The sequence below is a fragment of the Pelobates fuscus genome, chromosome 5 (genome assembly GCF_036172605.1).
Source record: "Pelobates fuscus isolate aPelFus1 chromosome 5, aPelFus1.pri, whole genome shotgun sequence".
In the NCBI taxonomy this organism is placed as follows: Eukaryota; Metazoa; Chordata; class Amphibia; order Anura; family Pelobatidae; genus Pelobates; species Pelobates fuscus.
Genome location: NC_086321.1, coordinates 333,039,318 through 333,054,020, shown reverse-complemented (window position 1 = coordinate 333,054,020; position 14,703 = coordinate 333,039,318). Strand labels below are relative to the sequence as shown.

At 41.8% G+C, this 14,703-nt stretch overlaps 1 protein-coding gene across 2 annotated transcripts in view; it reads left to right on the top strand.

Annotated features, from left to right (window-relative positions):
- The window catches only part of ASIP (agouti signaling protein), a 178,720-nt gene that overhangs the window by 153,023 nt on the left and 10,994 nt on the right, over positions 1 to 14,703 (top strand). Inside the window, exon 1 of one of the 2 annotated variants that reach the window (XM_063453259.1) lies at positions 2,661 to 2,697. The exons of the other annotated variant lie outside the window; for it this stretch is intronic. The gene's annotated coding sequence lies outside the window, so the exon portion shown is untranslated. Of the gene's footprint in view, positions 1 to 2,660; positions 2,698 to 14,703 lie in introns of those variants that run through there. 2 annotated transcript variants of the gene reach the window in all.

Sequence of the window (14,703 nt, the reverse complement as noted above, 5' to 3'; positions counted from 1 at the left end):
AGTAGCCTGGCGGGTAGCTGGTTAAATGAGTTGGATGTTAGGCTCAGCTGGGGGGCGACAGGTACGGGGGATTTTTCTTCCTGCGGGCAGTAGGTGTTTCTCCCTCCCAGACAGCGTCCGATTGGCGGTTATATTTTACTCGAGGCCCTCCGGCATGGCAGGTGTTGTAGCTGCAACTCGTGTGGACTCCCTGATTTAGGGTTAGGTGGCACAGGCCGTGATCCGCCGCCATCTTGTGAGGTGAGTCCTGCGGGTTTCGTGCGCCATGGCTCAAGCTCTCCCCAGTGGGGACCGGGATGACCCCCCCGGTCCATAGGGGGGGGAACGGGGCCGGCAAGCGACTCAGGCAGTCGGCATGTGGTAGTAGAGAAGGGGGACCCGGCGGCGGCCGTCCACCTGGCTCCCCTCCCGTGCAGGCCGCAGCCCTCGAAGCTCCGTGCTTCCTCTTGGGTGCCAGAACTCCCGATCTCGGGGTCTGCTGCCTTTCACACAGCCGTGGGTTTCTTGTTGGCTCGTTTATAGGGCGAAAGTCCGCGTTAAATAGCTTAAGAGGCCCGGTTTCTCCGGAGCCTCTCCTGCATGCGACCGGTTAGCATGGCGGTCCGGCCCCGCCCCTCTGCTCTAGTTCTTTAAGAAGTTATGTTTGGAAAATAAATTCCCCACCGCTGTCCATACTCACTACACCTGTTCCCGTAGTCCATATAACTCTCTCTCCTTCTTTCCCTCTCTATCTACCGCTCCTCCTCTCTGACACGTTGTGCTCCCTCTTGTATTCCTTTTCTCTTAGAACACGACTGGCCAAATGGTAGATCCATAAATGTTCTAGTCTAGAGCTGCAACTGCCATGATGTTTCCCTAGTCTTTCCTTTTGTGTAACCCTGTTGTAGAATTGTTAAGCGTCAAATGTTGGTGCTGTGTAAATACTATTAATAATAAATATTTATGTACAAATCGTAATTTCCAGTAAAGAAATGAAGAATGCCTGTAACACCAATATTTTGTTTTGCTTTAATTGGAATAGACTTAGTATCCCTACCTTGTTCTTCAGGGTAATATTCAATAAACAAATGAAGAATGCCAATAAATATTTTGTGTTGCGTTAATTGGAATAGACTTGGTATCACTACCCTGTTCTTCAGAGTAATTGTCAGTAAAGAAATGAAGAATGCCTGTAACATTCATTTTTGGTTTTGCGTTAATTGCAATATGTCAGCCCTCTTTCCCTTACCTTATCGGTCCGCTGATGCCGGGATCAGGCAGACCACTGCTCCCACTCAGAATGAAGCTCCACTCAGCCTCAGGGACGCAGACTGCTGTGCGCCCGCCCCTTTTTTTGACGTGGCGCACGCATGCCGGTATCATGACGTCGGAAGAGCTCTATGCAAAAGAGCTCGGAACACACGTACCTTTTGGGGGCATGGCTATGCTAACCACGTTCCCAACCATATAAAAGTCCAGTCTGCCCAAAGCACAGTGCCCTGTTGTGGTTCCTAGTGTCACTTGAGTCACTAGTGTCCCTTGAGCGCATTCCTGTGTCCTTTGTGATTATTCTTTGGTTTTGACCCGGCTTACTCTCGACTAGTCTGTTTTCTGGCTTCCTTGACTCAGCTTTGCTTCTTGTAATTGTGTATTTCTGGCTTCTGTTGACCTTGGTTCTCTTGACGTTCCTATAGTTTATTCTTTATTCCGGCCATTCTAAGGACCAGTTTAGGGATCATCTTACTGTCTCTATTTTCTCCTGGTGGGTTTACACTCTGCGTGTTGGGTTGAACATTACAGAATAGACTTGGTATCCCTACCCTGTTCTTCAGGCTTCTATTCTTTGGCAGCTTTTATAGCAAAACACACATTTTCATTATATGTCATTAGAAGAAGTGCACATTTAATATGAAGCTATGAACGTGGGGTTACTAAGAAAAAAAAAAAAGAGCAAGCTATGGTCAGTAAATAACCAAGTAGCAAAATTGAAACCAAAAAGGGGAAACTGTAAAAAAAAAAAAAAAAACGAATCTGGCAAGTTCCAGATGTCCTTTTTTTCTGCTATTTTGTCTAAATAATATGATTTCCCTTTATTTCATTTAATATAAAGTTTAAAGAAAAAAAACTGTATAATTTTAGAAGACCAAACGCAAGTTCTGGATTACTTAACTAAAAGTTAATCTATCAATAAAACGATGCATATTTGTGAAGACTTAAAACAGCATCAGTATGTCCGAATCAATGAATTTTAATGAATAGCAGTTGCGAGTCTTCAGTTAAAACTTTGCAATATATAGGTATTTTTAGGTATATTTTTACTTTTAATGGGAAACCTGCAATTGTGTGTATAATATTTTATGCTTGCGTCACTGCTGGTGAAATTGTCTGTGTGCCTGAAACTGTTCTGCACCAGATTACCTTGTCAGAATTCTATTTTGAGACAATAAAATAAGGCACAGATTGCAGTGTAATAAAAGACACAAACAGTGGACTATTCGGTAAATAACATGCATCTATTTTAGAACTATAACATGGAAAAATAAGAGAAATTTTTGAATATTTATTCTCTGTGGGGCTGTAACTCCTTATTAAGGAATCTCATACGTGGCTGAATGCCCGATAGTGCTCTATATAAGACTGAAACATGTCCAGTGTTGGGTACATAAACGGGCACGACGAGCAGGGACAAACGCGACACTCGAAACAGAAGAAAAACAGGTAATGCAGCATCTAACATTTGGATGTGTTTTAACGTACTATGCAAGTACACATACAACTCGATGGATGTATTAAAGATATTAATTATTAAAATGTCAACATAAATATGTATTTTTTTTCAAACAAAAACAATATTATATGCATGTATTTAATGTATGTGTATTGCATTAGCTAAATATTGAACATGAAATTTAACTAATCAGCTCAATAACATGAATTTTAGTTTACAACAATTTTGGGTTTATTTACTAAGCTGTGAATATTAGTGATTTGAAACTCAATTGCAAATGTTAGATCTAAATTGCTGGGTTGGAATATTTCTACATTTTATCTATTTTTTCAGCTTGGTAATTTTTTTTATGCAATTTCGGTTTGAACTCAGCACAATTCACTGTTTGATAAACAAAACGTGTTGTCAAGCATTTACATTTATTTACATTTATTTGTTTATTCATAGGATAGAATAATATAATTTTTAATGTGTATGTGTAAAAAAAAATTAGTTGTGAAATTTTACATTAAAAAACATATTTATGACATCCATTTTCATGTTAAAAATATAATTAGTTGTACTAGATATTTTAAATAAATCAAAATAATAATCTCATATTCAAAACAATTAAAATATTGTATTTTATATGTCTACTTTTTTCCCTAAAGGGGCTAAGAGCAATTTAGTCTTTCCTTTCAAATTTACCCAATATAGCAGATTATCTAAAGACATTAATATTTATTTTACATTACAAAACAATTATCTAAAATTATTGAACTCTAGTAAAGCAATAACATGTACCAGATTAAATATATTCACGAAACAGTTTATTGTAGTGAATTTAGAACCAGCATACAAAATAAAATCACTAATTAAGCACTAGATATATCTGATCTAAATCTTGAAATTTTTGTTTAAATTTCAAAACGTAGTTCACAAGTCATTACAACTTTATGCTTATAGAAGGATAAAATAGCCCCTAAAACAACTATTTATCACAAAATTCATTATTATTGAAATGTACAGGCAAAGAACTAATTTGAAGAGAACTGCATCGTAAAATAATAACTTAAAATGAACTATAGAACAAAGGCAGAAAAAAATATAGATGTATTTTCCTTTTAACAGCCCGCTTCCATCATATTCTACTCTACTCTTTTTTTTTAACAGGGTTTGATTAAGGGTTCGAATCGCAGAAGCAGGGCTTACCGAGTCTATATCGTTTATTCTCAAAATTCTTAAATTGTCAAGCTATTATAGCTTAGTTGGAGAATTCTTCCTAAGAAGAACTTCTAAATTCAACCTTTAACAAATGAATTCTATTTGTTAGAGATGAACCGAAAAAAATGAAAACCAAAAGCAAGTATAAAGAATTTGAAAGAAAACTGATTAACAAAGATTTAATGGTACTCATGAAAAAAAAAAAAAAAGAAAATAGTTCTTCGTTCACAAATTATATTATATTAAGGAAACTCAGAGACAAAATTTTAGAATTTCCAAACCTTTGTACCATGGCGTAGAAAGAAAAAAGTTGAACAGTTATGTAGTCCATGTTTTTGATGCACTTTATTTTTTGTTTGCATTTGTTTTTTAATTTATTTATGATTTTTCTTTTTGTATTCAGTTATTATAATTTTTAGAGCATTCTACTATATGCATAAAACATAATAGTCAGGTGCATGTAGCCATAATATAGTGAAGAGGATCATGGACTACATATTTGTGCCATTGAACTTTTGTATCTATTTCTTCTTTTCACTTTTTTTCTTTCCACTCTTCAATTGGCAGCAATATTTAAAACAAAGTGTTTTTTTTTATTTTTTTCCATATTTAATCTTTATTAAGTTTTCATTAAAAAAAATAATAATATTTAATACCAGCAAGAATTTCCGTGAATTCAAAGTCAATTTCAATATTTGTGCCAAAATAGCCAAATTCTAAATCAAAAAAGTAAATTCTGTTTTCAGCTTGCTACTTTGGCCTTAAATTTTAAATTTACTTGAATTTACTACAAATCTCACTTTAGTGAATAACTTTGTAGATTGGAATTGGTACTTATCATTTATATTTTAACTTTTGCATAGTTGTTATTAATGTTATAACCTTATTGTTTCCAGTGAGATGTTTTGCTTTGATGCATATGATGCTCAAATTTTGCAGATGGAAACCATTCCTTCTTTAACCTACATAGTAAATATACAAACTGTATGGATTGGATATCAGAACTTTTGATAAATAGCCCTTGAAATATGTCTTATGTTAGAGCTACATTGAAAGTTACTTCTTTATAATAATGAAATTAAATTCTGTAAACGTATCTGCAGAAGTAATTGCACACTGCTGTTTCCTTGTCATTAAATTGAACATCTTCGGGGGGGGCGGAGCCAACGCTTGAGCTGAGCAGTCGCAACTTCTGAACGCTCCTCGTTTACCGTGTAAATTACACCCGAAAACTGCAAGAAAAACCCGTTAAAGGCCAAAATAAATCACGGCACTGCAAGCTGGGCGACGAGCTGCATCCACTGATGCCTTTCACGTTCACCCCGAGGCAAACAAAGTCCAAACGTAAAGCTGGGGCCTACCACGCTTCACAAGCCCGAGGCCTAGAAAAGTTCCTCGACAGCTTTCTGGAGGCACAAGACGCAGGAGACCCAGAGTCTCAACTGTCAAACCCACAACCACAAAACCTCCACATGGGACGCAGATCACAAAAACCCGACAGGGACATCGGGGCCATGCTCCAACGGCCGGTGGCGCCTAAAACTCCGCAAGCGGAGAACCCACAGCCCGAACTACCACAGAGTGCTCCAAGGGAAACGCCACCTCCACACCAACCGGCAAGCCTTCACATCGCCGATAGCTCAGCCCCGACGACCAAAGGGGATCTTAAACTACTCTTGGCTGATCTGCATCAAATGATGGCGGCGGACCGAGCACTCCTACAGACGGAAATACGGGCCAACACAGACCGCATTAAGGCCGCTGAGGATGATATCCAGGACACTCAAATTGCAGTGTCCGACTTCAATGGTTCAATACAGCAGCTACACACCCAGCAGGGCAACCTCTTACAGCGGGTGGCTAACCTGGAAGACCAACAACGCCGCAATAATGTCAAGATTAGGGGCATCCCAGCCGAAATAACAGCGGCGGAACTACCGCATTACACCCGGAGGCTGTTAGCCACTATCATGCCACCCGCGGCGTCCAAAAGACTCACTTTAGAAGGGATATTCCGCATCCCAGGCGCGGGAACTGCCACCACAGCGCGGGATGTCATAGTCCGCTGCTTATCTGCCACCGACAAGGCCCACATCATGGCTGCCGTCCGCGGAAAGACGCCCCTACAGTTTGAGGACTCTCAGCTAACCTTTTTTCAAGACCTCTCTAAGGCAACACTTCAGTGGCGCAGATCGCTGGGAACAGTCACTACTCACCTGCGGTCCTCAGGGATACAGTATCGCTGGGGCCCGGCGGGCTCTCTCATGGCGAAACACAACGGAGCTACACACACGCTCCGCACACCGGATGACACGACCACATTTCTGGAAGCGCTCGGACTGCCACTACCTACCACACGGGCACCCACCGATGCCCCTGACAAACCTGACGGACCCTGGGACATGGACAACATAGAGCCCTTCGTCCCCAGAAGCTCTGCACCGCATGGGACTTGACTGATCAGAGCCCAAACAGGACTTACGTTACCAAGACGGTCCAAAGAGTATAGCTATGTGCAGCAGTTGAAATTGAAATTGTTATGCCTTAATCTCATGTTTTAATTTGTTACGCCTTCATATTGGATTACCTTACTGTCACCTTTAATAACCCTCAACTATACACAACTCCGACGACTCTGTTTAGTCTGTTTGGGCCTTACACATATCGGCCTCACATACTGTAGTATTGTACAGTTGTGAAGCCGACGGTCTCCACCGATACCATGTTAATTCATGACTAGAATTCACCTGTCTCTAATGTTCCAAAGCTCAGAGTTAGACATCTATGCAATCTCATGCTTCTTTTTACACATACGCTTAGTAACTAGGCAATGTATAAATGTATAGTGACATCTGGCAAATAACGCACCCAAGCTGCTAATATACCGGTCATTATCCGGTAAAGATTTTCTCCTGCATCATACCACACTGGCAAGATTAACGCTACAGTGAACCCCAGGTGTCACTCTAAGTTGAAGCACTGACCGTAGGCTTATCTCCCAAACCCTAACAACATTAACTACCTGGATGCCAATGCAGAAGGCGCCAACTGTTAATTTACTCTAAAATCAAGCACTGTTAATTTAATAGCATTTTCTATAATATGTTAGAGTGTTGTTAGCATACCCTATTAGGCAATGAGCTATTACTAAATTAGCACTGTTAAGCGACGACGAGCTTAATAATACTCGATCGACCTCAATATATAGTCAAGCTTGATAAAATCATATAATAACACCATGCTCTGAACGTAACTACCACGAAGCTTGTTGTATCTCTGTTGACCAAATGCTTTTAACCTGTTTCCAAAAAAAAAATGTGCAACATACCTCTTTTATGTCACTATAAGCTATGAATCGCCTGAGCTGTTATTGTGACACCACAGGCTTGTCTGTTAACTCTATTGCACGACAAATAAAGAATTTAAAAAAAAAAAAAAATTGAACATCTTCGTTAGAAAAAATGCTTAGGGTAACTGTCTAGACACAGCAAGAAAATAATCGACATACCATTATTCAGAGACATTTCTCTTGATTATAATGTGTTTATTAAAAATAAATACTCAGTTTTAGAGATTAAAGGACCACAATAGTGCCAGGAAAACAAGCTTGTTTTCCTGGCACTATAGGGTCATAAGGTCCACCCTCAGTGGCCCGCTCCCGCTGGGCTGAAGGGGTTAAAACCCCTTCAGCCACTTACCTTTCTCCTGCACCGTGCTCCCTCTGTGCTGGGGAACTTTCCACCCCATGCCGACGTCAGACCCAGATGCCCATGCGCAGCAAGAGCCGCACGCATTCAAACCGCACATAGGAAAGCACTACTCAATGCTTTCCTATGGACGTCCAGCGTCTTCTCACTGTGATTTTCACAGTGAGAATCGCGGAAGCACCTCTAGCGGCTGTCAGACAGCCAATAGAGGCTGGATTAACCCTCAGTGAAACATAGCGGTTTCTCTGAAACTGCTATGTTTTCAGCTGCAGGGTTAAAACTAGAGGGACCTGGCACCCAGACCACTTCATTGAGCTGAAGTGGTGTGGGTTCCTATAGTGGTCCTTTAAAACAGTGCGTCAAATCTTCAATTTTAGCACAACTTAATAGCTAACTAAAAGTAATTGTTAATATATTTTTAAATACTTGATTTGCCAGGCAAAGCCCATTAAAGTATGTAAATTAGTGAACTATTGCAGCGCTGTACACGTCGCTTGAATGCGTATGTATGGCACTGGTGGAGAAATGTAAGTACTTTTTTTTACATACCTCTGCTGTGTTATTAACCAAAGTAAATGCTGAAAAAGGAGGCGATGGAATCAGAAACTATCACTTTTTTTTCAAATAATTTTAATTAACGAATTTTTAAACATTCTTATAAAAAACAAAATAATAAAAAACAAGGGAAGGGGAAAAAAGAGACAGTAAGACACACAGATATGCACTTAGACACACTTACTAGACATATTGAAGACTGTATTGTTAGGTCTAGTCAGGGCCGGCGCGTCCATAAGGCGGCACAGGCGGCCGCCTTAGGGCGCACCGGCTCTGGGGGCGCCAGATTTCAGTGACCGGCAGGAGGGAAGCTCTCCCTCCTGCCAGGTCACCTTCTGGACCCACGGCGGGCGGCAGCGTTCTAATGAGAGGCGGCGAGGGAGCTCTAATCTGTCTGCTCTGCTCCCTCGCGCGCCGTGTGCTGATGCTGCGGGAGCCGGAAGATGACGTCATATCAGTAGACAGCCCGCGAGGGAGCAGAGCAGACAGGTTAGAGCTCCCTCGAAGCCTCTCGTTAGAACGCTGCCGCCAGCCGCACGGAAGCCCCACTGCACATCCACACCAGCTCTCCAGGTAGGGAGGCTGGGTGGATATTAATATTTAATTGTGTGTGTCTGAAAGTGTATGTGTGAGTGTGTGTGTGTCTGAGTGTGTGTGTGTCTGAGTGTGTGTGTCTGAAAGTGTATGTGTGAGTGTGTGTGTGTCTGTGAGTGTGTGTGTCTGTGTCTGAAAGTGTATGTGTGAGTGTGTGTTTGTCTAAATGTGTCTGTATGTGTTTGTCTGTGAGTGTGTGTCTGAAAGTGTGTGTGTCTGAAAGTGTATGTGTGAGTTTGTGTGTGTGTCTGTGATTGTGTGTGTCTGTGTCTGAAAGTGTATGTGTGAGTTTGTCTAAATGTGTGTGTGTCTGTGTATGTGTTTGTCTGTGAGTGTGTGTCTGAAAGTGTATGTGTAAGTGTGTGTGTGAGTGTGTGTGTCTGTGAGTGTGGGTGTGTGTCTGTCAGTGTGTGTGTGTGTGTGTGTATGTGTCTGTCAGTGTGTGTGTATGTGTTTGTCTTTGTGTGTGTATGTTTTTCTGTGAGTGTGTGTCTGTATGTGTTTGTCTGTGAGTGAGTGTGTGTCTGTGTATGTGTTTGTGAGTGTGTGTCTGTGTATGTGTTTGTCTGTGAGTGTGTGTCTGTGTATGTGTTTGTCTGTGAGTGTGTGTGTCTGTGTATGTGAGTGTGTGTATGTGTCTGTGTGTGTCTGTGAATGATTGTATGAATGTGTGTGTCTGTGTGTGTGTGTTTGTGAGTGTCTGTCAAATCAGTGAGAGTATGTTTGTGATTGAGTGTGTGTCTGTCAATGAATGAATGAGTGTGTGTCAGATCAGTGAGTCTGTGTCTGTCAGTGACGTCTGTGTGTTTGTCATTGAGTGTGTGTGGCTGTTAGTGTGGCGGAGCGGAGCGCAGTACATGAGCTTCTGTTTCCTGTACCCGGCCAGACTGAGAGGAGGTGCTCACTGAGAGAGCACTTCCTGTCAGTCCAGCCAGGTACAGAAAACTGAAGCTCCTGTAGAGGGTCTGCTCCGCAACGCTACAAGACAGGTAGGAGGCACACCAGGAAGGGGAGTGTGACCGCTAAGAGAGTGGGGGGTGCACCAAGGGACAGAGAGGGGAGGGGAGAGAAAAACCAAGGGACAGGGAAAAGAGGGGGGAGGGGAGAGGAACACTAAGGGACGGGGAAGAGGGAGGAGCTGGTTAGGAGGCACATAGGTGAAGATGTTAATTTTAGAGGGGGGGGGGGCGGAAAAATTCATCTTCGCCTATGTACCCAAAAATCCTTGCACCGGCCCTGAGTCTAGTTGTCCAGGGGACTAAACCAGTAGTCTTGCACGTCATGGCAATCTACTTGAAACATAATTTCAGATTGGGATACCTGCTTAGATACCTGGACATTGAAAGGGTTATTCACTAAACTCCACAACCTTTTGCTGGAATTTTTCTATTCAGACTTAATTTGTGGAAATTCAGAGTTTAGGGAATTACCTTGAATGTGTCACCATCTGCCCTTCAGAGTCTATCCCTATGTTTGCCCCTCAAAGTGTGTGTGGTGACTGTTTGTAGTGTTTGTGAGTGCAGGCTGTGTGTAATGTGTCTGTGTGTGTGCAGGTTGTATGTAATGTGTGTGAGTGTGTGCTGCAGCTTGTGTATATTTTGTGTGTGCGTGCAGGTGGTGTGTAGTGTGTGTACTGTGATTTGGACCATGTCCATTACTCCATCTGGCCAGCGCTCAGTAACGAATTGGAGCCTTGATGTGGTACCCAGAGAACTATACACTTGGTTTGCAGTTTGAGGTGCAGACCACAAGCACCCTGGGGCTTCCCATCCCTAAGCCCTAGAATGCACCACATTTTGCTAATAATTTTAGGCCCTTCGTCTACAACTCAAGGCCTGAGTGACTTTACTCTGGACAGCATTGTATTAAATGAGCAACATACAGGGCTACTATTTAATGTTCTAGCATCACAGCATTTAGTAAATCCACACATGGATTTGAATGTACAATGTAACAGAATCAAGTTATCACCACTAGCTATAGGGTTATCACCAGGCTGCTTGGTCAAGGAAGGCAGATCTGGACCATAACAGCTTGGGTTATACCACTCAGAGAACATTGACTCAAAAAGGCTGGAATGATTTCAAGCACAGACAGACCTGTTGAACAGGCTTATCTACACAAAAGTCACTATGTTGCCTCCATATTCTCCTTTTATTTCATGTGTCTGGTCACTACAATACCAAGGTTTTTGTGACTTTGCAGGAAGAAACATTGTATCTAAGTTATCCTCCACTTAGTATGGTTCCTCCTGGCCATGACAGAAAAGGGCAGAGCTTACAAGAATTATTAACAGGAATTCAATATGGAAGCATCCAATGAACACTCCGGGCATCAAAAAAACGTAATTGGTATTAAGTCGTTATGGTGCTAAGAGGTCCCTAATTCAGGATTAGCTTTAGTCGTTAAGCCGTTAAAAACGACTTAACCCCCAAGTATCCAATCCAGTGCCCGGCTGAGAGTGTTAGCTGATGCTTTAAGCCAATCAGTACTTCCCCAGTACCACCCCCAAAACTAACCTTACTGCTGATAACTTTGCATGTTACTTCACTGACAAGATTGAACAGCTAAGGAAAGAATTCTCCCCTCCTTGCCTTTCTGTTTCTCAATCACACATAGATCATGCCTTTCCTACCCTTCAGACATTCTCCCCAGCTACTGACCAAGAGGTGGCTGCTCTTCTTTGCTCCTCTCGCCCCACCACTTGCCCGCTCGATCCTGTCCCATCTCACCTTATTAGATCTCTCTCCACTTGTCTTGTGCCTTCTCTAACACACATCTTCAACTGCTCGCTCTCTTCTGGCATCGTCCCTGCTGACCTTAAACATGCCACTGTAGTACCTATACTAAAAAAAACATCCCTCGACCCATCCACCCCCTCTAACTACCGTCCCATATCCCTGCTCCCTTTTTCCTCAAAGCTTCTGGAAAGACTTGTCTTTACCCGTGTGTCTCATTTCCTCAATTCCAACTCTCTCCTTGACCCCCTTCAATCTGGCTTCCGCCCTCTCCACTCTACAGAGACTGCCCTTATCAAAGTTACTAACGACCTAATCGCAGCTAAATCCAAAGGCCACTACTCCATACTAATTCTTCTTGACCTCTCAGCGGCCTTTGACACCGTTGATCATGCTCTCCTTCTTCAAACTCTTCAATTGCTTAGTCTCTGTGACTCTGTCCTCTCATGGTTTTCCTCTTATCTCTCCCAACGCTCATTCAGTGTCTCCTTTTCTAATGATACCTCCTCCCCTTGCCCTGTCTCAGTTGGCGTTCCCCAAGGCTCCGTCCTTGGTCCCCTTCTATTTTCTCTTTATACTGCCTCTCTTGGCAAACTTATTACCTCTTTTGGATTTCACTACCACCTGTACGCTGATGACACCCAGCTATATCTCTCCTCCCCGGACCTCTCCCCTGCCGTCCTGCAACGTGTCACTGCTTGCCTTTCTTCCATCTCTGACTGGATGTCCTCCCGCTTTCTGAAACTCAATCTCTCAAAAACTGAGCTCCTTGTCTTTCCTCCTCCTAATACTGATCCTCATCTTTCGCTCTCCCTCCAAGTTTGTGGTACCAACATTAGTCCATCCTTGCAAGCGCGCTGTCTTGGCGTCATACTTGACTCTGGTCTCACCTTTGAGCCTCACATCCAGCATGTTGCCAAATCCTGTAGATTCCATCTTAAAAACATAGCCCGCATCCGCCCCTTTCTTGCACCAGATACTACCAAGGAGCTTGTCCATGCTCTAGTAATTTCCCGCGTGGATTATTGTAACCCTCTCCTGATTGGTCTTCCCAATAGCCGTACTGCACCCTTACAGTCCGTAATGAATGCTGCTGCTAGATTGATTTTCCTCTCTAGTCGTTTCTCTCACACCTCACCCCTCTGCCAGTCCTTACATTGGCTTCCTGTATGCTATAGGAGTCAATTCAAGGTACTAACTCACACCTATAAAGCACTGAACAACTCTAGCCCCTCTTATATCTCCTTAGGTATATCTCCTCCATAGGTATGTCCCTTCTCGGTCTCTCCGTTCTGCCCGTGACCACCTCCTGTCCGTTGTCCGCACTCGTACGGCCAACTCGCGCTTGCAGGACTTCTCACGGGCGGCTCCCTTCCTATGGAATAGCCTGCCTACCGCCATCAGACTCTCCCCTAGTCTTGCATCTTTTAAGAAGTGCCTTAAAACCCATCTCTTTAGGAAAGCTTATGGCCTCCAAGACTAACCCTTACCTCACATACCTGTCTCTTGCCCTCTCCTAAAGGGCAGCCCACCTTATTTGATTGTAAATGCCTGTCCTAATGTGTTTTACACCCCACCTCCTATAGAATGTAAGCTCGTTTGAGCAGGGTCCTCTTCAACCTATTGTTCCTGTAAGTTTATTTGTAATTGTCCTATTTATAGTTAAATCCCCCTCTCATAATATTGTAAAGCGCTACGGAATCTGTTGGCGCTATATAAATGGCAATAATAAATCAAATAAATAAATATATAAATTGCCTTGAGAATGTATATATTTTTCTCAAGCTGTTTTGTTTAATGGAGAGCCACTGATTGGCTTTAACCATGTGCTGACATTCTCAGCCATATTAAAACAAAATAACATAGGAAACACACCTGGATCAGGAAGGTATGTTTATTTATGGGTACATAACCTCATAAAAAGTGCAAAGTGCGACGTTTCGGGTCAGCAGAGCCTTAATCATACATATTCAGCAATATAGCAGCACCCGGGCAAAAGCTTCCTTTTTTAAGTTTCTGAGCAGTGGAAGGACAGGGGGCAGAGCGATCAGGCACTGGATACTGGACTTTGTGGTTAAACTGAAAGTGAACCGTTTAACCCCTAAAAGTAAGCAGGCATCAGGTACATCCTGGCATAATAACAACTACATTTCAAAAAGTTGTTATGGTGCTCACAGTGTTCCTTCCAACTCCAGTATGGATCTAAATACAATAGTGTGAATTTCTACGTTTGACTTTATTTTTCAGACCTAAAAAAAACACATATTTGCTAAATACAGATAAATATACATAGTATTGAGAATCTTGGAAAGTGGCCGTTTATTTTTAAATGTGCAACATTTTTCTCATTCACAGAGAAGCATTAAGGACAAATCTCAAGTGCAAAACCTCTCATTGAGATGAGTGGTTTGTTGCCTTAAAACATACTTTTAAAATAATTTTAACCAATTTAAATAAATTGTTATCTCGCCGTACAAAATGTGACTTGCTATATAAAGAGATTTTAGAATAAAAATACCTTGAACCAACCTACCAACAACAAACAACACATACCTCATGAAATGTTTGATAGTCTCCTCCGAGGGCCATGGTGTGAAAATGACCACGTTTGTTTCATTGTGAAAACATTCTAGAATCCCCTGAGTTCTACAACCTTCTGTTTTAAGAAAGCTATGATATATCTAAATGTAATAATCAGATCACTAAAAAAGCTCAAGGATGAACTTAATTCTGAAACCCAATCCCCTTCCTTTCCCCCTACCCTCCCAGACTAGCATGCCCCAAAGGCATATTGCAGTTGAGAGATGTAATCTACTAATAACGTCATAAAGTCTGTTTTACTAAAGAGAGAAGTATAGTCTCTTTTCCCTCCTCAATATATATGTATTAGAGATGTGTCATCTAATGTTACTTAATATCAGTAATCTTGTTGTAGCTACTGACTGATATATAACTTTGCATTAGAGACCAAAACTAAGCGATAGTTACATTAATAATACATATCTGTGTTATAAAGAAAATTGAATTATTTAAAATGTGAAAATTGAGCAGAAACTATCACGAAAGTGAGAATTCAGAGTGAATTTTAAAAATAAGGCTACAGTAGCCAATCTGGAAGCAGAGCTGACTTTCTACAGTTCGGTGGTTTTAGTCTTCAATTTTAAATTTGATTTGAATTCAGTTTGAATTTTCACTTTAG